Here is a 23,864-nt window from a genome sequence, read left to right on the forward strand (position 1 = left end):
TGAGTTATTGCTACACCCTCAGTTACAATCAGTACAACAGCATACTCCCATCAAGACTTTCTCAGAGGGCTGCAACGGCTCCTGCCTTTCAGTGGGAGCTTCCTAATCTTTTCTCATCACTCACCCATCAGTCCTAGGATTTACTCTCCACTGAAACAATCGATGCAAGCCAGCCTATGCCTGCACAGCCCATGGAGGGAGTGCACACTCTGCCGCTGTTCCCTGCCTGCGGGGCACGTGCCAGCGGTGATAACATGGTGGGTGAACATGGTAGCACAGATCTCAGTCCCAGCGAATACCCGCTGCTGTTTTGCAGAACTTATCAGCCCAGTTGCAGCAATTTATGGCAGTGTGATTTTAGGTCAGCAGAGGACATGCTGTCTCTGAACCCACTTTCACATGTGAATAGTGATGTGGATCAACCACCTATTGGACCAATGATTTTGGGAAAGCAGCAGTGTCATTACCACAGGGACTGCCGATCCCTCACAACCCTCATGTGGGCATGATGCTCTGCTTCAGCATCATCGGGGAAAAAGCAGGACTCTGTGTATCCAGCAAGAGGGACTAGAAGAGTATGTCAAACAGACAAGGAAGCACAAGGCACAGTGATATGACTATAGTTTGCCTAAGAAGCAGAGCACACCAGCTGCGTGGACACTGTCAAGGGTATTGTAGGAAACTTAGAAGAAATGAACTATAGGGTTTTTCTAGTGTGTCTGTGAGCTGACCTGAGTCACGCAGCCATAGTGTTTCCCAGCCTTGCGGCAAGAGCAGCACACAGGGCTGCTCTGTGCTTCTCATAGATCCTTTCCCAGGGAAGTCTGCTGATTATTTAATTAATTGTAAAACACTGTTAAAAGATGAGGATGGCTTCTGGTGTCTGAGAAAACAATAAAATCAAACCAATTCCCAGTTTAGTGGTCTACTGGGTTATCATAATCACTAGAAAGACTAGTTGGTGGGTTGTACGTATTGATTCTTTGTAAGTGTGTGGAAGTGCAGATCTAGACACCAGCATAATAAAGAACCAGGCTGACACAATATATTCTCAAGCTATGCAGCAGCTACTGCAAACACTGTCTGCAGAAAAGAGGAACTATGATTGATAAATAACTTTTAATCAACATGCTTGAGGAACACTTGATCGCTCAAGGAGAGAATAAAAACAAACCTGGAAGCAAATGTGGTGAACAGCCAATTAGAAGGATTTATTCTCTGTACCACAGTTTATATTTTCATAGAATTGGAGACAGATGTGTATCCTTGTGCATAAGGCCCCCACATATTCCAATATGGTGGAGTTAAATCTGTAGAAAAGCTTCTTAATGACTTATTTTGCTATGAGAATCTCCTCCTTGTAAATCTCTTAACTGAATGAAATAGCTGCATGATATGGCCTGCTAACTATTTCACACCCAAGCACCTTGCAACTTGTAATGTGCCAGGGAAAGGTCCTCATTCCCACCATGCAGGTGGGAGTTGGGGCACAGGCAGCTGAAGGCGTGACAAGTGAAGGGACTGTAAGTCCTGCCATGGAGGAGAAGCCCCTGCCCCTGCACACTGCTGCGTGTGCAAGAAATCAGACATCAAAAACGATCAACGGGATAAGAAATGCATGCTGGAGCTCATGAGCAACAGTGAAGCTCGTGTAGAGATCAGCTTGGGTAGTTTGTATATTCAGTTATGACATTATCTGTATCAATGACCTGTATTTGCAAACCATGTTAACAATCCCGGAATACAGTCAGAGGGCATCTGGCCTCTCAGCTACAGCAAATTTTGTAGAAGAGGGAAAAGGCTAAGGACATCAAGCTGCGTTTACATTCACGTGGGAAGAAGTACTCTGGCTCTGTTAGCGAGCCAGACGGCTTCGGTTCTCACATCACTGCTCATACTGCTGGCTATTTTCTGAAGCAATCAGAAATGCTGTTGTACCATATTAGTTCCTCAAGACAGACAGTCAGCTGCTTTCTAATTATAAGATACTGCTTCTTATTGGAACAGGGAGATGGGTTTTTCCCAAGCAGCAAAATGCCTGATCTGATCACTCCTGTTTTCTGTAGAATCCAGACAAACGCTTTTACTCATTTTAGGTATATCTTCCTTTTATATTGAATTGATGTGCCATAATCCCACCTGGCTCAGCTTTGCTGTCATGGAATTAAAAGCAGAATTGTGCCCTCTGCTGCTAATATTGTATGGATACCCTATAAACTCATTTTAATCTCCAGTCCACGTACCTTCTTTGCAAGTTAATGTGGCATGTTTCAAGGATAAGTGAACAGAATCATTATGCTCACAGAATTCTCCTGAGAGTTTCCACATCAGATAAGAAAATAAAGACCAATATCTTGGTCCTGAGGTCAGTGACAGGTAAATCATCACATTCACCATCCCCTCCTCTTGTCCATGCTGTTTGCCTTTTGCAGAGTGAACTGAACTCACAGAAATGTCCCAGTGGATGTCCCTGAGAGTTGGATCTGATCCATAACTGTTTAAACTACACCTGTGAATTAAAGATGCTTTACACACAACCTCTAAAAGACTCTAAACCGCAGGAATGCAAATAGATGATGGTGTATGATGACTTTAAATTATAGTAAAGTGATCCATGGAGAGGAGAAAAACTGCTATCAAGAGAGTAAATGAATGCAAAGGAAGACATCGGTAACCTCGATTTGTGTGCTTTGCTGATGCACAGTTCCTCCCCAAGGGAAAGAAGGGAAGCAGGATGCAAAATAGAGTGCCAGACTCATGGGATATAGGCACCTGTACTCTGATACATATAAACATGGGTATAACTGTCTTTGATTAGATCAGTGGTGACTCTAGACTAGTATCTAATTCAGCATCCCAGACTTTGCAGCTGGCTTAGCTGCCTTCCTGCAAATCCTCAAGTTGGAGGGTGTCCACATTTTCTTCCCCTCCTGTGCAAGGAATGTACTCCTACACACAGCAATCCTTGGAACAGGCAAAGGATTTCACAGTCCTGCTGCTTTGTCATTGCTTCAGAACACGGATGAGGAGAAACCCAAGACAGTCTGTGGAGCCATAACCAGGCATCGACTTCTGAGACAGGCTGGCTTCGGGATTTAATAACTCCGTGCTATGGGCATTAACAACAGCATCTCTTCAAACACGATAATGTGTGCGCTGCATTGGTGGCTGACAACATTCAAGCAATGGATTCATTGATTAGTTGCTCCCACTTCAGAGAAAGGTCTCTTGTGGCTTTTCATCCCACCACCATGAATGCAATAGCATGTGGAGAGATTTTGCTAAGACAACTCCCTTCTCTTTACCAAGCAGCTGAGTTAGGGAAATGACAGGCTGACCTCTAAATGGAATTTATATCATCCTTTTCTCCACATCAGACAATGTAAATGTTCCTCCCTGCCTTGTTTTCCCTTTAGGATAAACCTTGCTGTTCCCTTCAACTCTCATGTGATGAATGTAGTAATGCATTTGGAGTCTACATTATGCATATCATGTCTATCTCATTTCATTCTTCCACCAACAATCAGCCGATTTAAAAGACTTATAGCTAATGTTTGAGCCTTTTCAAAAAAGCAGCGTATGCTCCTAATTTCCTTTAATAGTCCATTTTCATTCAATTTATATAGTTTTCTCTATTCTTTGTAGACTAAAAGATTTCATTTATATTCAGGTTTTCCTCGTAAAGAGAAGTTTATTTGGGGGAGGGGGGCAATAACTTTCTTTGACTTCAGGCAATTTGTTTTAAAGAATTACTTGCGTTAAAAGAACAAGATCAAAAATGTCTTTAAAAATTCCCTGTCTTATTTGTGCATCATTTAAACGGAGAAATGTCACTCTTCTATTATGTTAATGATTTTTAAAAAGGGGTAAAAAAAATTTACCTGTAAAGAGCAATCAAACATCTCTTCTTGCAACAGAAAAGGCATCATTAAAAAAAAAAAAAGAAAAGAAGAGACAAGTACATATTTAAATGAATGATCCAGTGTGAGGATTCATGAGAGTGATTTGTGTCTTGAAGCTCTGCTGTCACTTATATTATGCCTGATGAGCATTTAATGAATGTTCACAGGAAAAACATCTACTTATTTTATTTGGGAACAGGGAAGGCAACAGCCATTTTTAGGGGACAAAACTTAATGGATTTTCTTTCAGCTCAGTAGATACATTGATACTTGTAAATCCCTTCTAAGTGTACCACTGTAATTATAAATCTTTTAGCTATATTTTTCATTAGAGAACATTAAGGTAAATATTCTCTCCAAGAGAAGATATATTTGGCATATAGGTTTTTAAAGCTGACATTTAAGTACTCACTGCAGCATTGCAGCTGTTCAATAACATTATTCTTATTATTCATTATTTAGGGTTTGTACTCCTGGATGCGCCGTTCTTTTGCTTTAAAGCAACAAGACCCTTGATTTACCAATTACATGTATTCAGTTATTACCTGGAAGAGAAAGCGGATCCTGCAGGAAAATGCATCTTGTCATTCTCTGATCTGCTCTCAGCAATCCTTATCCATTTCCCCAGAAGCACAAATGATACCCCATAACCTTAACCAGCATGGATGCTTCCCCAGCACAAGGGGACAGAAGAGAGTGCTGTTCAGGGGCTTCCTTTGCACTGGGTTTGTGTCTAGCCCAGCTCAGCCATGGGAGGATGGGTGGGTAACAAGCCAGCCCTGCAGCCAGCCTACCTCTCTTCTTACTTTCCAGTTGCTTCCGCTGTTGGACAGCCCAGGCCCTATTTCAGAAGGCACACCTCTTCCCTTGCAAAAGCAGACCCGTGCCATCTTTACTGCCTCGGTAACAACCAAAGCCAGAGCAGTGGTGAGTGATTTGTCGCAGATATCAAGACTGTGTAATGATGTTGCATGGTATAAAGTCTTCTTTGGCGAGAGATGTATTAAGAGCTATCTGTAGCCTGGTAATAAAACTTTCTTGCTTTGCCATCTTGCTGTGTGTTACATGTTTCACAGGAACCTGCCTTAGGAATCCTGCAGGATTAAGTTTAGCAGAGCCCTAGAGCATGCTAAGCTCTAAGCACACATTCAAATGCTGTGGGAATCAACTTGGAGCAAAACGAGGAGAACGTTCAGAGTCCCCATTCATCGTATTCAGTGTCAGGAGATTATGTCCAGCATGCTCTGTGTGTTAACAATCAAGGGTATATGTAAATCTAATAACACGAGCAGAGTAGCCTATCCTCAATTAATCATGGAGTTACACTCGCCAGCTTTGATCAACTCACCTTGAGACTGACCAAGGTGAGCTGGTGTTTTTGGATCCTCCGTATCTACCCTGAAATGCAGCTTTGACAAAGCTCATAAGAAAACATCAGAGCAGAGAAGCTTCTTAATTAACTTGGTCTAATTTTCACTTGTCATTTTTTTCTAATACAGCAGTTTCCATGTGTAGACCTCTGAGTGAAGTAGTGGAACACTCATTTGACAGGTAAGTAAAATCAGAACAAAATCGATCACTAGTACAGAGAAGTGAAGTGATTTACTGAGAGCAGTAGACTGCTCACACGAGAGCATCCCTTCCCCAGACAAGGTGGAGAGGCTTGATGCCCAGCCATGGGCAAGCAAACCGTAAAAAGAATCAGCAAAACAAAGCTTTTTTAGGTAAATTCCTCTGAAATTGTTTTCATGTAGCACAGCATGTGAGTTCTTAAAATTGCCTACAGAGTGGAAAAGTAAGCAAACCAAAAAAGCCATCAAGAATTTTCCTCCCACCAAGGGAGGAAAACTGCATAAAGTGGGACTCTCCTTCCCCATTTCACACAGCATCGGGCCATTGGGGAGAGCCCAGAGCAGCTAAGCCTTGTTTTTGGAAAATGTTTTGTTCTCAGCTGTTAAGAAAACACAGATTTTATTCCAAACATTAAATGGAGCTTTTAAATACAACTTATTTCTTCATAGTACAACTTGCAGAGTCCCAGATGGTACCCTGTGCATTTTCATGTTGTTTAAAATGCTAATGTATTCCAACTTCTTCAGATGTTGTTTAACACACACACAAGCGTGGCGTACACCTTAAGTGAGAGTGCGAATAAAGAGCAAAATCACAAAGCTAGAATCTGGATATTTTGTTAAATGCTGCCACTAAACCTCCTTCTCCTCCCTCTGCCCCCTACCCCCACCCCCAGCAAGAAAGAAATGGAAGCATAACATCACATGGTTCAAGGCTCCTCTTTAGCAAGCTATAATTTAACCTCAGGTTATCTTGACATTCACATGCTGAAGGGAACACTTAGCGCGTGTCATTGTGTGAGAACAGCTAAATGAGAACAAAAATATAGAGAAAGAGGTCAGAAAGGAAAGAATAATAATATAAGCAATTTACACATCTCTACAAAGTGTGGGCAATTTTGTAACAGGCTGTGCTGTGTCAATACATTCGCTCAGGACATTTAACGTTTGGAGAAATGCTAAAATGAAGCACTAGCTACAGGTAAAAATGCAAATATATTCAGGGAGCTCTGAGGATGGAAGACACACAAATATTCACACAACCTACTAATGATCAACTAAGGAGTGGCAGAAACCTCATATCCCTTCCCTTGCAGACCTAATATTTCTAGAAGCTCTCATGCTATTTCAGGCCTTTGCCCATGAATCTCTCCCACCCCAAAATCTCAACTTTACTCATCAATACATCAGAAATGTAAACATCACAGATACTGTGTTGGCAGGATGAGTATTTTGGCAATGAATTTCACGTTTCTACCCCTAACATCCCATCCCTTGAGGTAAATGATGAAAAATTAATAAATACTGAAATGAAGAACAATTGCAAATGGGACGGCCAATTACTGGGTATGGCCAAGTAAAGCACAGTATTAAGGCTCCTAATCCTTGGAGATGAGGTAATTGAGGGCACAAATGCTCCTACTCATGTACTTGCATGGTGCAAAGGAGGAGCAGATTAGTTTAAGACAGTACCACCCATGACCACATCTACCTGTGGTAGAATACGGATCCCAAGGCCAGTCAGAACAACTAGACCCAAACTGAATTTCACTTTGCACTATTTGTATTACCACACAGACACAGTTTTCTGCCCTAGTGGTGCAGAGATTTTATGTCCTCGCTTATGTGGGTGACAGCATCACCTATGGAACAGCTCTGACATAGTCCCATGGAAGTCCAGCTTCCTGAGCTCACTAAAAAGCTTGCTCTCGAGGTTCTTTGGTTTCCATATAGCGCATCCTTTTCAATAGGATCTCAGAGCTGTGCAGGGGCATTCCCCACCCTTTGCAGGTCTGGGAGTCATTGTAAAACCCTGGATTACAAGTGGAGCTCACAGCTCTCACAGAACTGAGCTACTGTAGAGCCGCCACTGCCAGCTGCCACCTTGAAATGCGTACCCCTCAGCATACCCCTGATGTATATAAACTCTTTGGTCTGTCACTGGGTGGAAAAACATTAGAGGGCTTGCGCTGAACGGTACTCAACAGGACTGCACCAGCAAACCCTGATTCTGTTCCCTGACACCTTTTCTCCAGCACTTAATTCATGAAAAGGGACTAGGTCATGTCCTGCTCTGCATGGACTCGTCTGTGGGATTAAATATGAAGGGAACCATCATATTGTGCTGCCTGATGTTTTCTTCAGCTTCTGTTTGAGACGCTGTGGGAGACAGTATAAAAGACCAGCAGATCATGATATATACCCCATCAGTAAAGCATGACTGTATTATCAAAAATACTAAAAAAAAAAAAGGTAATTATTTTCTGTTCACTTTATAGTCTCCCAAGAGTAACAGACAGACACTCCCACTCACACAACACTCTAATATTTCACCGATCAAGGACATAACCCTGGTTATTTACAGACTGTAATGAGAGTGCCCATACTTTGATGTTACCATAAATAAGCAGGTAAAACTGCTGAGTTTCAAGAAACTCAGCTTGATTGCCTGGAAGATGTTATTATTTTAATAAAAAAGAATGGCATGTATAATGATTAAATTTATATCAAGTGCACAAGCAGGCTCCACTCAAGGAGGCGTATACAAGCCTTTCCACACAGCTCATGCTTTAGAGAAACTGCTCCCTGGTTTTCATGAAAAAGTGGATCTTTGTTCAAATGACATAAGGAAACTCTTCCCAGAGATTGCCTGAAAGCAAAGGTATACCTGGTTGTGATGGATTTCAGTAAACTACAGGTTCAGTACTTCTCAGATTGACAATTTCTGTCAGATAAACTTTACTACGGAAGCCATAGGAGCTACAAAAGTGATACAGCTCTCTTAACAGCATCAGTCCTGCCTGGTAAAACCACGCCTCAGATCTCTTCTCTAACCTTTACCTTTTTCCCATCTTAAATATCACCTGTATACACATTTCAAAACATTATTTAGGCTTACCTTATCAAACGGTATGTAATTATTTTTTGATTGGATGGATGAATGATGACAGATTTGAAGAAAAAGTGATCTAAATCCAAACAGAGTGCCAAAAAAAATCCTAAACCAACCAACCCTAAACCTCTTCAAACCACTAAACAAGCAATTTCTGTAGCTTTTTTTCCCCTCAATGACTTTTAGAAGTTGTTCCTGTTCTGGGTAGGGTAATACTGGTATATTTTCAGTACGGCTTTCAAGCCACATGAGGTTAAGGAAAAATACCTGCATTTTGCAGTGCTTAGCTGGGCTGAAGGATTTTGAGAGGTTCATCTGTTTTTACGATGGGGAAAGGTCAGCTTCATCTAATTCCAGTGTTGAGCATCCCAAACCTTAGGAAGGGTTTAACAGAAAGACTCTTCTACATCACCAAGTAGTGCAGTCCGGCAGGAGTTGGTCTGCAGAATTAAATTTCTGGTGCTGAGCAGCCGGTGATAGCCACATTACAGTGGTGGTGTAAGGGCCTTTCATTCTTGAGGAGCTCCGGTGTCCTGGATTGAATTCCCATTAGCAGTCGCATACTGGTGCACATATGGAACATATCTTCCGGGTTAGTTTCAGCCAAAAAGAAATCCAATTTGTGTGCTTCAAGACTGCTCTTTAACATCAGCCAAAGCACGGCAAGTAGAAAAAAAATCAGAATACGTGCTTCAAAAGAACAGCCTGATCCAAAACTAAAAAGCTGAAGAATATACATGCAAAGAATCAGGATCAAAATGTTAATGACAGCCTTGAATGTACTGTAGGAAAGCCAGTGTCCATCAAAGGTAGAAAGGAGAGACGAGAGTCTCGCTTCTTCATATCTTGGAGAAGCACTTGTTGTTATAAATTGTGCTACGTATGTTACATATTACATCAACACCTGTACCTGTTATCTTTCAAAATTGTCAACATAAAGAGCCCAGCTCTGACACTGCAGGTTGGATTTATGTTTCCTAGTTTCAGATAGATATAAGCTAGGTGCATAAGTCTGAGCCAGTCACCCTAGGAACCCTTTATAGTCAAAAAACAGATTTCACACTCATGGGATGCAATTTCTCTGAACTCTCCTTGACACTTAGTTTGGTCTGAGAGGAAACCACAGAGAAATAGATCTCTCCATTGATTATAAGGGAAGATTATCACAATCTGCTTAGACATCGTGTTTGAACATCCAGGTGGTGAACGCTACCTTTCCAAGTATTTCTGTCTGTTTCTTGCAAAAGCTATTTTTTTTGATGAACTATGCATATTCATTAATGAATAAGGGCTTCATAATTTTTGTATTTGTGACACAATGAAGTGTGGATCTTAATACAAAATCAAGATCTATGCAAGGGCCAAATGACAAGGAAAACTGCAAAGTACTTTTTGAGGTGGCTGTATTCACAAAGGTACTTTCAGTGACTGAAAGATAGGAGGGACATATTTTACATCAATGCATATCTGCTCAAAACACCTTCTTGCAAACACTGTCTTTTGAGACCGGTACTGAGACGGGTACTGCGAGGAATGAGCGTGTACTGCCAGGAGTGCTGACTGATTTATACCGCCATGTCCTCCTCCTTAACAGGGGTTTGAACCTACTGCTCCTTCTTCCCAAGGGGAATTAAATATGAAGGCAGAAGTTGTTCTGAGATTCAGGAGAAGTAAAGAGGGAGACAAACAGAGCAGAACTCTTCATCCTTCATCTCAAGAGTGGATCATTCTGCAGTGAGAAATCTGGGCAAGAAGGAGCCTGTAAGTCCAGCTTAACATTTGTCTTTCCACCTCTTGGAGATTGTATATAAAGGTCTGCTGGTCTGCTTTTTGGGTTTTATTTTACATATGTTTTTGCAAAGGCAGCAAGTAGTAGAGACAAAATAGTGAGCTTTCAAACCTGACACAGGTCTCCCAACAGCCCTTTTGACCCTCCTACACAGAATGCTAGAGGAATAAACAGACTGAAACAAATAAATTCACTGAGATTCCCCCTACCCCAGGTTTTCATAGTTTATCTTCTGACCACCACCCATTATGATTAAGCAAGCTCATAACTCCTTTATGTTCAAACATGAAGTTGTTTATAGCTTCGACTACTTTCCTACACACTAGTGTCCTTCCTTTTTGATACCTGACAGTGTTCATAAAAGACATTTTTCTTCCTTTAATAAGGCCTCCCATGCACATATGTTCCTGTAAACAGCTATTTCTTTCAAGAATGTCCGAAAAGATACTTGAAATTAGCTGCCTAATTTTTAAACATGGGCTGCCATCCAAAATTTAGCAGAATTCTAGTTAAAAAAAATAAATCCTTGGAGAGTTTTCACTTGTCTCTGATCTTCAGGACAAGATGAGATTTGGAGAAATCTTTTGATTAAAGAGGGGTTTTCGGTTCTGAGTCAGCCTTCTTAAGAGGATTTGCTAACACTTACTGACCCTGTTTTTTCCTTGCAGGGTGCAGTCTTTAATTCCTCCCTAGCACATACAGAATGCGTTGTTAAACCTCTGTGCCTTGCTATGCCATAAACTTCAGACATCAAAACCGAAGTATGCCAGGCCTGCAGTCAGGCACTCAGGGGATCAGCTACAAAAATTCTCAGGAAAGTCTCCAAGCAGATGTTTTTTGGTGTGTTTTTTTTTTTTTTTTTGCAATAGAAACCATCTGCTGCTTTTTTTTTTTCCCCTCTCTGAAAATGATCTGAATAACTCATCAGAAATGTAGAATCTTCAAAAGGCACTCACGGACAGAGCAGGTTTCTTCTGCCTGTCCTGCTTATTATAAACCAATAGAACTCTGTCCTGAGCATCTGCTAAAAATGTAATTCTTGAAAGGCTCAGTTTCAGTTCTGGACACCTGTTTTCCCAGCCTACCACTTTCCTCCTCATAAACCCAGAGCTTCTCCAGTTCTTTTTACCTCAATAGGTAATACATACTATTCTGTGAAGCCTCCATCAACACAAGGGAAGCTTCAGAGAGAACCTATCCCAAAACACATGGTTTTCCCTAAGGAGCAGAAAGTTGCTTATTGATCCCACTCTACAGATAGATGATTTGAAGGACTGAATCCTTCAAGGATGGCAGGGGAGGCAGGCACCAGTCTCACAACCTTTGTTTTTTAATGTGGCAACTTCTGCTGCTAACATAGAGAGAAGCAGCTCTTTCAGGCATACCTTGCTCTGCCTGGTGCGTAAGACCTGTGGGTGAGCCTATCAGTTCCCACACATAGTACCTCTCTTAGCTGCGTCCCAGCTCTGTTTCAAGCTGAGATCCGAGATTGCATCAGATCCTAAACTTGCTTCCACGGGAAGGAAGCGCATCTGAAGGTCACTTTACCTGCAGCCTATGCGTCCCCTTTAACGTATCCATGTTGTCTGAAGGTAGGTTACACTGACTTGCTGTGCAATTACTTGGACATGGAACTACAGCACATCTGGGGTCATAGAGGTCACAAATGAGCTGTCTTCAATTGTCACGTGTATGACGTATGCCTGTCCAAATCTTGAAGAATAATTCAAATAATAGTTCAACAGAACAGTTCTCAAACCGAGTCCAATAGGTAAGACTCAGTGGAGAGATGTCTCTCTAAAGATATGTCTCAGTGGCAGTTGGGTAGCTTGGATAGCAACATTGTAGATATGTCTGTAGACAGACCAGCTCCCAGATACCAAGGGCTTGAAGTGAGGTGACACAGTGCTGGAGATGGCCTCCCTTATCACCATGCACTAGTGCTAGTGGGAGCTGTTCTTCCCTCTAAACCTGCCTGCGCCCTTCCTTCAGGCAATGGGAACCCTCCAATTTCTTCTACAGTTTGTACTTAAGTGGCTGAGAATGATGCACCTGCAATTCACAAAGGATTCTCTGAGGTGCAACAAACCTTGAGTGCTTCTCAGCAGGAGGCTACCCCATGGTGTGCAGACTCCCCTCCTGCTGATAATATCCATGGCTCTGCACCCAGAGCACAGAAGAATTTAATCCTGGTTGAATATCTAGTGTTGCTGACAGTCATATTACACTTTTGCAGATTCATCTTCTTTGCCCAACCCGGAGGCACATGCAGACTGTGCACTCGGGAAGCACAGGCTTCTTCCCCACAGACATCTCTAGGAAGGCAAATTGCACAGCCCTGGACTGTAACCCTTCCTTCCCCTTCACACAATGTACATCTCCCACACCTTTGCTGACACGTCCTCCTCTGCTTGGCATTCTGCAGGCAACTGAGGCAGAAACCAGCTCCCTTGTGGCGGAGTGTCAGGCTTGTCCCCTTTGGGGTGGAGTTGATAACTGAGCAACTTCACAAAGGCATCTTTTTGATCTGTGAAGAAGATGAAGCAAAATATATCAGAACTGCACGCTACTCGTCTGTGTTTCTGCTATGGCATATACCAATCAGCAGTGCGAGTCCACAACACAGGGTGAGAGCACTCACCCAGTGACAGTCACTGAGTTAGGGACACTGAGCACGTGTGCTAATGAGGAGCTCCACCATGCAGTGTTCCCTTGTGATACATCCCCATCCTGAGGATCATAACATCTTTTTTTTTTTTTTTGGTTGAATGTAAGATTTTTTTCAGCAGAGGCGTTGACCCAAAATACCACCTTGCCTGCTATCCCCAGTTCAAGTGCAGGTTCACTGGGGTGGCCAGAGAAGAATAGCAATATACAGATGTTACCAACCCTGCAATGCAAAAGGTTTAAGCACTGTCATATAGCAAGCTTGGGCAAGTAGTGGAATGAGACAAAGTGACTTTGTAGACAGATGGTTCCATAGATTCAGACTTTCCTTCATTCTATGCAGGGGCTCCAGCTACTGCCCCTGCTGTGATGTGATTAAATGGAACTAAATGGTTGTTGAGCCACTTGACACTAACATGTGGGACTGAAGGTAGAGATATCTAGCTATTGCCTCTAGCCCAATTCTGCAAAGACAGCATGTGGTCTTCTGATGCTTGGGTTCAGGGTTATTTCCCAGCGAGGGCTGGTCCAGATAGGTGAACATTTTGAATGGAATCATAAATATTATCCATTTCTCATCCATTTCCAAGATTTCCTCAGCTTTGGTAATTGGAAATGGAAATTGCAGAATGAGAAATTGATTTCTTCGTCACTTTTGCCACACAGAAAGAAAAGAAATGACTAGCAATATTTGTGAAAGGCTTCCCAGCCCACCCAGATCCAAGATAATGAGCTTTCCCAGGCACTAGGTAATTCCCTCTCTCATGCTCTCTCTTTTTCTTTTTCCATAAATGCAGGTCTTGCTGCAGATAACAGAAGATTAAACTCCTTGCTCTGAATCTGAACTACACATCACTCACACAGCAAATATAATTGAAAAAAAATCCCTCTTTTTCTTCTTTATTAAATGCCATCACTTAATTCAGAATGCAAATCAATATATTAATAAGGAATGTATAATTTTTAATGTCATCTGTGCGATCACCCTCCTAGATTGATTCTACCTCAAACTCATTGTGTTATTGTTAATGACTGAAATCTCACACCGTACTTTATCAACCAAAGTCTGTCTCCAAGAACTTTCTAATTAGTGCTACTAATCACTTATTCCTTCTCAGTGAGACTAATGCATTATTACAAAGACTTGTGAAATACGTCCAACAACATATACATCTTGTTAAAATGACACTCAGGAGATACCATTACCCACATCCATCAATGACACTTAATCCATCACATGGAAAAATTGGTTAAATACTGCTACCACAGTCAGCTGGGTGCAGGCATCTTCAGTGAGACCTGCTAGGCACAATGCCTCCCTGCGTAGGGCTCTGGCATGCAGACAACTCTCTTACATCATATAGCAATTAATGTACCCTTACTTAGATAACAAGAAGTTAGAGAGGCAGTGGAAAGTAGCAGCGAAGTGGGACAACTGATGAAATTAGCTGCAGGAAATCTATTTTGTAATAAAACTGTTCATAAAAGTAAAATGTCATTTAAAGGCACAATTTCCATGGGGAATAAGTTTTTATGTCTGTGTTCATCTTTAAGGCAAGGAATTTTTTTTTTTTTAATACTTCTTTCATTTAAATGACTTTATAGAAGCCCAGAATATACAGAGACGTTTTTAAACCCATAGGAATCTCATTATGTTTTGTGCATGACTTTTTTCCTCGGTTTTTTTTTTTTTTTTTTTTAAATTCAGGATGATTCAAAATGCTGCAGTCATTTAGCTGTGAGAAATACTTAGATCACCGGAGTGAAGATAATTAACTATACGTATAAATGAATACACCAATTTCTTTTTAAGTGGAAGAAAAGATACCATTTTAAACTGATAGGTTACACTGATGGAACCTGATTATTTCCCTCCTTCCCCTGTGTTTGAACGCAAAACCAACTATAAAGTCAACTTTACAAACACATAAAAACCCACAAATACTCCAAGCTCTCTAAAGCTAATAATGCAAAGCTCCTCCTTTTGAAGTGATCTAAAATGAAATTCAGATTCCTATTGTATCAAAATCTCATGAAAAATTCTTGTATTTGTACAAAAATGCTTTGAAATCAAAGTGATTTATGAGTGTTTACAAATAAACACAAGCTTAGTGCTTGGACCAAAACACAAGCCTTCTTGAGCAGTTGAGGGAAGCAGGAGCCAGATGGTGTCAGATCACAAGGGAAAGCGAAAATTTTTCCCTCAAGGCAAGGAGAATTTGTGAAGATCCCTGCTGACCAGAAGTCAGCGTGTCATCTCTCACCACGCTTGGGATTTTTTACTTCTATTTCTAGAGGTTTTTTTAGTGCTGGTTCCTGTATCCTGATAATGTTACAAATTAATCAGCTAACCTATGAAACAGAAATGTTACCGTAAAATAAATCTCCTCCACTGTGCGGATTAAGGGATGGGGAGAAGTCCCATTACTACTTGCAGTACCTGAAGAGGCTGAAAAAAGTGTGCAATGAACCACTCCTGAGACGACAAAACAACAATAATGGATCTACAAAGGTGGCTTAAGGATATTAAAAGGTGACTATTACAAACAAAGGCTTTGCAGATCTACAGCCAATACTAACCCCCCGGCTCTCCCTGTGGTAAAACTCATCTACAGGCTACAGAAAATGTGACAAAAGCAGCCATCCGCAAGCATTCCAGTTATTTCAGTTATTTCCACAGCTGCAAAGATGAATTTATAGTAATGATGAAGATAAAACTGCAGATATGGGCAGGTTGAAGAGAGGGTGGTAACTCTGCACTACTATTTTTTTCCTGTCAGGATCAAGCTTTGTTACTGCAAAATATCAGACAGCTGCTTAAGCTTTGTGTTAATATCTCATAGTCAACAGCAGCTGAATTACACCAAAATGGACATTGCTTCTCCCATCATGCTCTTTCTTTTTTCCTGTCCCCATGCCCCACATGCTCTTGCCTGCACAGCAAGGGCTTCATGAAACAGGATTAAAGGTGTTTCACTCTACTTCAGGGATAGCCTAGGGGAACGTGGCTGCTTTCCCTATGTCACTATATCAGACACAAATTTTCCCTCTGGTACCTACAATTGTGTGCAGACTCTGTGCGTATTTAAAGCAAACAGAGGGAAACAAATTCACATACAGATAGGCAGACCTGCTCAGAACAGTCCTGCAGGATTAAAGAGAAAAGAAGTTCTCTCATCCTAATTAAAACTGAAATTCACTATCCATGATGAACCTAATTACATTTCAAACAGATGCACTTTCAGCGTGTGCAACTGTTCCAGCATTGTGAGAAGCTAAACAGTCTGTGGCTTCAGCTACAGAAAGGTTAGACTCAAGAGCGAGACATTTTTGGAGGAAATCATAGAATGATTCTGGTTGGAAGGGACCTTAAAGATCATCGTGTTCCAACCCCCCTGCCATGGGTAGGGACACCTTCCACTAGACCAGGTTGCTCAAAGCCCAGTGTTGTTAGAGCCCTTGACTGTGAAGACTGAGGTGACAAAGTCATTCAGTATCTCAGTCTTCTCTATATGCTGTGTGGCCAGGTCTTCTGTTTCCTTTCAGAGAGGACCCACATCTTCCCTAGTCTTCCCTTTATCTCTGACATACTTATAGAAGTTTTTCTTGTTGTCCTTTTCTTGTTGTTGTCTTGATGTCCCTGGCCAGATTTAATTCTATCTGGGCTTTAGCTTGCCTAATCTGGTTCCTGGCTGCTCAGACATTTTCTCTGTATTACTCCCAGTCTACCTGTCCTTGCTTCCACCCTCTGTAGGCTTCCTTTTTGCTTTTGAGCTTGTCCAGGAGCTCCTTGTTAAACCCTGCAGGCCTCCTGGCTTTTTTGCCTGATGAGCTCTTTCTTGGGATCCTTGAATACTAACCAGCTTCCTTGGCCCCCTCCCCACATCATCCATGGTTTGGCCTACCTCCTTGAGAGCCTCATACCTATTGTACAGAGGCACCTGGTTAGGGGAGGTGGGCAAGGAGGGGGTTCACTTGCCACCCCTAGCACAGACTTGCCTACATTCACAGCTCTCTTTTTGGCTACTGCCTTCAGTCTGGCAGGGGGAGGGTGCAGGATCTCCTTTAACGTGGATTTTTTTTTGGCGGCTGTTCCAGTTTCTCTCTCAGGGAGGTCAGAGCCCAATTCCACTAATCTATTTCTTTCTCACACTCCCTGATGCTCAGTATCCTTTCTGCTTCCTCTTTTAGCCCTGCCACCAGGCTGAGTAGATCATCCACCTGATAGCACCTCACACAGCTGTTCTCCCTACTACCTTCCATTAGCCCTGAGGTTGTGGCACCCCCTGCAACCAGAGGCCTGGGTGGCTGCATGCTTCCATTAGAGCTCTGTCTGTGTTGCTACGACTGCTCTGGCAAGTGCAGAAGACACAGCCTTCTACTGGGTAGACACCATGGCTGAGCTCCCTCTCACCAGATGAACTCCCCTCTGGAGCTTTACGCCCCACACCCTGGTACCTCGCGCTCCCAGGGGCTCCTTTGAAGGGGGTGGGGGGTGCTGCTCCACTGTGGGCTCCTCTCCATGGGGCCACAGGTCCTGCCAGGACACTGCTCCAGCATAGACTCTCCACAGGCTGCAGCTTCCTTCAGAGCACATCCACTTGTTCTGCTGTGGGGTCCTCCTCGCACAGCAGTATGGGTATCTGCTCCATCAAGGTCCTGCATGGGCTACAGGGGCATCTCTACTCCAGCACCTGAAGCACCTCCACCCCGCCTTCTTCACACCATGGCTGTGGGGCCGCTACTCTCACATGTTTTTTCACTCCTCCCTCTCACAGCTGCCACGCAGTGCTTTTACCATTTCTTAAATATGCTTTCCCCTCTGAGAAGGGACCATCTTGGCTGAGGGGCTCAGCTGTGTCCTGTGGTGAGTCTGTTGGAGCCATCTGGAACCAGCTGGAAGTGGCCATGTCTGGCACAGGGTGGCACTGGCCTTGCCTCACAGAGGCCACCCAACAGCTCCCTGCTGCCAGCACCTCTGCACAGATATCAGATAGACTGAAATGCAATCCTAAGATAGCATTAAGTTCACTAAGGGTAATGACATTTAATGGATGGGCAGAACACTTTGATGGTGCTAATGAACTGCCAGGAGCTGCCATTAGGATCCCTTCCCAGTGTCATCTCAGCATCAAGAACTGGCGGGCCTCCACGCACCCTGCAAACAAGCCAAGAGGCAGCTCCTCCTCCCAGCATTTCCCATCTGAGCTCTGCTTTCCCTGAGGAGGGGCAGGAACCAAAACTTTACCAGAGGGGTAAAGAGCCCTGCCACAGCTGGAGGGCTTTGGCTTCTGGCTAGGTTGAGTTATAAATGTTAAATGCTTCTGCCCTGGTGGGTTGGGTTGGTGTCCTGGTTTGAGCAACACAGGATTAATTTCTCTCTCAGTAATTCTATATTTCAGTAAGGTGTCTTCTAATGCTTGGGAAAACTGCATGTTTAGAAGACTCTAGTGTCTAAATTTGTGAAAATATTTACTTTATAGCCAGATATGGTATGCAGGTTTCAAGGTCTCAGTGTTTTTGAGCTCACCAAGTGCAGGGACAAGGAGAAAAGAGACCCAGGCACTTGACCCAAGATGGGCAACAGGATTATTTCATACCATGAACATCACATTTGATATAAATTAGAAAGTTTGATGAGGGGTTCTCTCTCTTCTGTGATGGCTGTGATTCTGAGAACTTCTTGCCCCAGTGCCAAACCCCTGAGCCCTTCCCTTCCTCCCAAAGCTGTAGCACTCACAGTATCCGACATTTGCTGTCCATTGCTGGGAGTGCACACCTTCCTACTGATAGAATTGGCTGAGTATAATCCTTGTATATCTTATATTGGTATTGGGATCAATACTGCTTCTCTAGTATTATTAATGTTAATTATTTGGTATTAAATCTGTTTATATTTCAGTCCTCAGGTTTCCTTGTTTTTCATGATTCCACTTCCCAGGTGGGGAAGGGTCATCAGGTAATAGAATAATTGTTGACAATAAATTGTTGTGGGTTCTTCAAACCATAACAGTTGGGAAAGCCCTGATAGGTCATATGGATGAGAGAAAAGCCTAGTGTGCGTATTTGCAGTGAGAGATAATAGGGCCTTTCATGTGGGCAAGCACAGACCTTTTACCAGACCTATGGGCAAAAAAAACCCCGACCTCTAGTCAACCTACTCACACAGACCTAAAAATTTGCTTAATGCAAAATATTTTCACTATAATCATCCTCATGTCTCCAGATTTTAAAGAAAGAAAACCAGCAACGCTTGAAAAATGTTCCATGGAAAATCTTTGTCAGCTACACCTAACTCATTTTCTCTCTCGGGAAAATAAAATCAATTGTTTCAGCAGTGCTTGAAGGGGCAAACCTCTGCTGCTGGAGCCAAGCCAAGAATTTCAGCTCTGCACTGGGCTACCAAACTACAAGGCTCTTTATCCATGGCTGCTAATAAGACTTGCACAGTCATTGCTATCCTGCTTTAGGAATTGTGAAGTTTGGGTGAGCAGTAACTGTGCACTATTTGGGGCCATCACTTTTGGAAGTAACATAGAAAGAAGAGGGGTGGGAGAGTAAAATCTCTCTGAAGAGGACAAGGAACCCTTGGCCACACTTCAACATCCTTATGCTCCTCACACTTAAGACATACTGACCCAAGGGAGAGCAAACTGGGAGCCAGCACACAGAATGGACCACCAGTGTGCTGTGCTTCTGTGTTATCAGGGGATAACTAGCCTCGCCTCATCCTCCACCAGCACAGTAGCTGCAGGTAATTAGCTAAAAACCAAGGATATGGATTTTGATCCTTGATGGCTTCCCTTGTTAACCAAAACAGTAGCATCTCCCCCTGCCATACAGAAATATTGCGCATGCAGGGTCTGTGAGCACATGGAGGGGTAAAACCAGACTGCATTAACTTTATCATGTTTTACCTCTATTTTGCATAGATTTTAACAGACATGTCTCTCTGTGCCTTCATTAATCACATATCATCTCTGCACCTACTGAAGCGCTCAGAGACAGCAATGCTGTTGCTGGAGTCACAGGGAGGCTGTGACCTGCCTACAGTCAGCCATAAGTGAAGATGGACATTATCTAAGCAGTGGTTATGTTTTGTATCCCCAAACAGTCTGACCTAACATACAGCAAAATTAAGGTTTATGAGCAGCAATAGGGAAAGTTGTAGGTGGCAAATGGGCATGTTTGAAAAGTATCATATTGCACTTCAAAGTTACTGTGAACTTTCTTGATTTCTCTGAAATGCACCTATTGAAATAATAACCACAAATAGACACCAAATCAGAAAGGGTCAGAAAATCCCCCATGATTTGCCCTTGACTAACATAAAATTGTCTGTTAAAAATGTACTACAACAGCTTGTTACATTGGAGTCGTCTTCTCTTCTAGGCCTTTTCAAGTGCCCCTTTTCTGCTGGGTTACAGTACCTCTCAGTTTACTAAGGTATCACCTTTACCACTGCCTTGAAGGACAGGAATGCATCTGGGGATCTCAGGTCCGCACGAGTTAAAAAAATTCCATAAGGCTGTGGAGAAGGACAATGCACTCAGCTTCCTTGCTTGGAGAACCAGGCACTGGTTTTAGTTATTTCTATCAACACCCGGAGCTCCTTGGTGGTTGAGAATTCAAGCAAAGAACTTCTCATGAGCCCTTGGGGAAAAAAGCTGGCTTAGCCGATAGCTATTATATGCACAGTCAAGTGGATTTTCTTGCCAGCTATATTTCTTTAGAGGTGTAGCAGTACAGGCAATGCTGGGGCAGCTTGTAACCAAGGGGCATTGTCAGGTTTTTAGTCTTTTAAAACTGCAACTATTGCTAGCTCTGTTAATTTTTTCCATAAAATTTCTTAGTCCCCATTTGTAAATCTGTAAGTCTTTAGGCAAGTACCTGTGCCTCAATAACACAAGTGTAGTCTGGTCTCTTGCTTTTCATACAATACTGTGGGGGCAATGCATTTCTCACTCTCCTTGCAAAAAGCCCTTTTCCATCTACAGAACTACTCTGCAAGGGGGAAGTGCTCCTTACCTAGTTTTACTCAGACCTGGATGACATGTATGGGATGGAGGCTTTTTCTTCCCAGGATATTCTTCCCCATGGGCTGCGATGTGAAAGTTTGCAATTCCCTCACAGGAGATAACTTCAGCATCTTGCACAGCTGGTGGGATTCGGGCAGGGGGAATCATTCCTTTAGTATTTTCCTTAAAGCAGTCATGTTGAAGGAGCCATCATATCCCAACTAAAATAAGACCATTTCCCTCTTCATGCTGGATCAGAGCCTGCTAAATCCTATTCCAGTACGGAAAACTAAAAACCCTCCTACTTAACTCCTTCAACACTGTAACAAGTAGTCTATTGGTGAAATAGTAGTGTTTGGGGGTTCTGTGTTCAAAGGAGACTTTTAAGGAGTAATTAGAGAGATTAACTTAATATAAGTTTGTGGATCAGTGGATAGGGAGTGAAAAATAAAGTATTGTCTGGCAGTACAAACAGAAGTTATCATAAAGGGTGAATCAGAAATGGGAGTTGACCTCTTCATACTGAATGGGAGACAATAGAAAAGATGCAGAGAGCTCACAAAGAGCTGGGAAACAAAAAAGAAGCAATTAGAATCTTCATGGTTGGAAGAGGCCTTTGAGATCATAGAGCGCAAATCCAATGCAAATCGAAGATAATCTAGTGAAATTTTTCAAAGGGTCAAAGCCATGGGTCTGGGTGAGACAAATATGTGTGTGTGAAGCTCAGAGAACTTACATTCTCTTTATTCATTTTCACAACAGCCTGGCTGCTGGCACCAAGTGGCAATACCAGCTCAAGCTCCAACTGGGTTAATGCAGGCACACAGAGGGTATAAAACCAGTGAGCATATTAACACGGTGGTCAGACTTGGAAACCACAAAGGCTGTGTGAGGGTAGACGCTGACCCAAGCACAATTTGGGTAACACATTATTAATACAGCTGAATTCACAATTATTCATGCACATGAACACCCAGACTTCCCAGTCACATACTGAGCTCACTGTGATTAACAAATCTATGTTCTTCTGCGTACCAATATAAAGCTCTTTACAGTGACCTGTGCTCTTAACCAGTAAGTACCGTCCTGGCTAACAGTTAACATGGCTGCTCCTCTGGGCTGATCTTCCTGGACTACACTCCAAGAATTTTTTAGCAAATCTTGCACATAGTTTTACTTTCTGTGAACTCTGGTCTGTTTCCTTAAACTCTTCATCACACTGAGCCTTATGTGATAGAAGGGTCAAAATTCTTAGGGGTGTTTTAGAGAGGGCACAGTCAGACTAAGTAGCTAGCAATAATCGGGGTAATAAACATCTTCATTCACCAATTTACCACTTAAAGGCTTTTTACTTAGCCTTAACTGCAGGACATCTCATCATGACACCATATTGTTAACTTTGGTCTAACAGCTTAATTAATCCCAAAGCCATAAACTAGAAAAAGTCATTCAAACACTCAGATAGGAAGGAAACTAAAATAGGCATGATTTGATATTTGTGGTCAGCTTTGTGTCTATCATTAAGTTTATTCAAAGAACGGCATAAAATACAGTTGGCTTCTACTTTGGCTATAATTATGATTTTAATTAATCTTAAAATTAATCTAGATTTTGAAATGTAACTGTTTGCAAGTAATGCAAAGCATTTTACGTTCTTTGACTGAAATATTATCACTTTCTAGCAACCAGAAACAGGAAAGGGAATAAAAGTGACACTCAGCTTCAAAGGAAGAGGTTGATTTTTCAAACGGGAGATGCAATTTCGAAAAGATGTCTCAGGAAGAAATGTCGCACCTGTCACGTGCCACTGCCCTCGCGCGAGCTGCCGGCGGGTCCCTGCCGCTGCCCGCGCTTGTCCCGGCCTCAGAAAAACTCGGGAAAAGACCCTTTTCGCCATGATCGCCCGGCTCCGCTACGGGCGGGCCGGCACTCTCCGCAAGTGACCTTTTTTGGGCTCTGAAAAGAGCCGTTGGGTTCGAGCTGAGCTGAGCAGGTTTCCCACCTGGCTTGGTTACTTGGTCACACGCCTCATTTAGACTTCACCTATGCCGGCCTCCATGCAGTGGATGCCTTGCTTGTCTAGGACAAAGCTGACATTGCCTGTCCTGGCCTCTTCTCAGATGTCATGCTTCTCTTTGGATCCACTAGGACAGGGAAATGGAACCCAAAAATCAAGAGACAAGTCAATGATTCCCATTCCTCTTTAATATACTTTAATATGACTTTAACATGACTTTTACATGGCCAGATGCAAGTATAGATGAACTGGAGAATTAAAGTCTGGGGCACTCAGATCAGAACCTGTTGAGAACTCAAGTCTAAGGCATGACAGGCTGAGGGAGCTGGGGTTGTTCATCCTGGAGAAAAGAAGGCTCCAGGAAGACCTTAGAGCAGCCTTCCAGTACCTAAAGGGGGCCTGTAAGAAAGCTGGGGAGGGGCTGTTTGCAGGGGCATGTAGTAATCAGACGAGGGGCAATGGTTTTAAACTAGAGCAGGGTAGGTTTAGATCAGACATTAGGAAGAAGTTCTTCCCAATGAGGGTAGTGAAACACTGGCACAGGTTTCCCAGAGAGGTGGTGGAGGCCCCATCCCTGGAGACATTCAAGGCCAGGCTTGATGAGGCTCTGAGCAACCTGATCTAGTTAAAGATGTCCCTGCTTACTGCAGGGGGGTTGGACTAGATGACCTTTAAAGGTCCCTTCCAACACAACACATCCTATGATTCTATAATTCTATGTCATGGTGGATTAGGGAAATATTCCCATCCCTCCCCCTTCTTTTAATTTCAAAGTTATAAATAAGCCATTCCAAACTACTACTATTTAAGCTCTGAAGGTCAGAGGTAATGGAAATCAGGGAGGTTCTGTATCTAAAGGCAATCGACCGCATTTGATAAACTCAAAGATAGTGTCACCCCTAAAGCAGCGGTGACTCTATGACAGAAGCACCCACCTCTCACCACGTTGGAGGGCAGCTTCTGCCAGTTCAGCTTCTTCATTCTCAGTGTTGGCGTCTTCACTGTCT

The 23,864-nt window shown here is 42.7% G+C and overlaps 1 long non-coding RNA gene across 1 annotated transcript in view; it reads left to right on the forward strand.

The window, feature by feature from the left end:
- The window catches only part of LOC134515167 (uncharacterized), a 58,258-nt gene extending 44,504 nt beyond the window's left edge, over positions 1-13,754 (forward strand). The window contains exons 2-5 of the long non-coding RNA XR_010070893.1: positions 4,716-4,829; positions 5,402-5,453; positions 9,961-10,127; positions 13,620-13,754. This is a non-coding gene — a long non-coding RNA (uncharacterized LOC134515167). The remainder of the gene's footprint in view (positions 1-4,715; positions 4,830-5,401; positions 5,454-9,960; positions 10,128-13,619) is intronic.
- The last annotated feature ends 10,110 nt before the right edge of the window (positions 13,755-23,864 follow it).

Source organism: Chroicocephalus ridibundus, chromosome 4 (assembly GCF_963924245.1).
Source record: "Chroicocephalus ridibundus chromosome 4, bChrRid1.1, whole genome shotgun sequence".
NCBI lineage: Eukaryota > Metazoa > Chordata > Aves > Charadriiformes > Laridae > Chroicocephalus > Chroicocephalus ridibundus.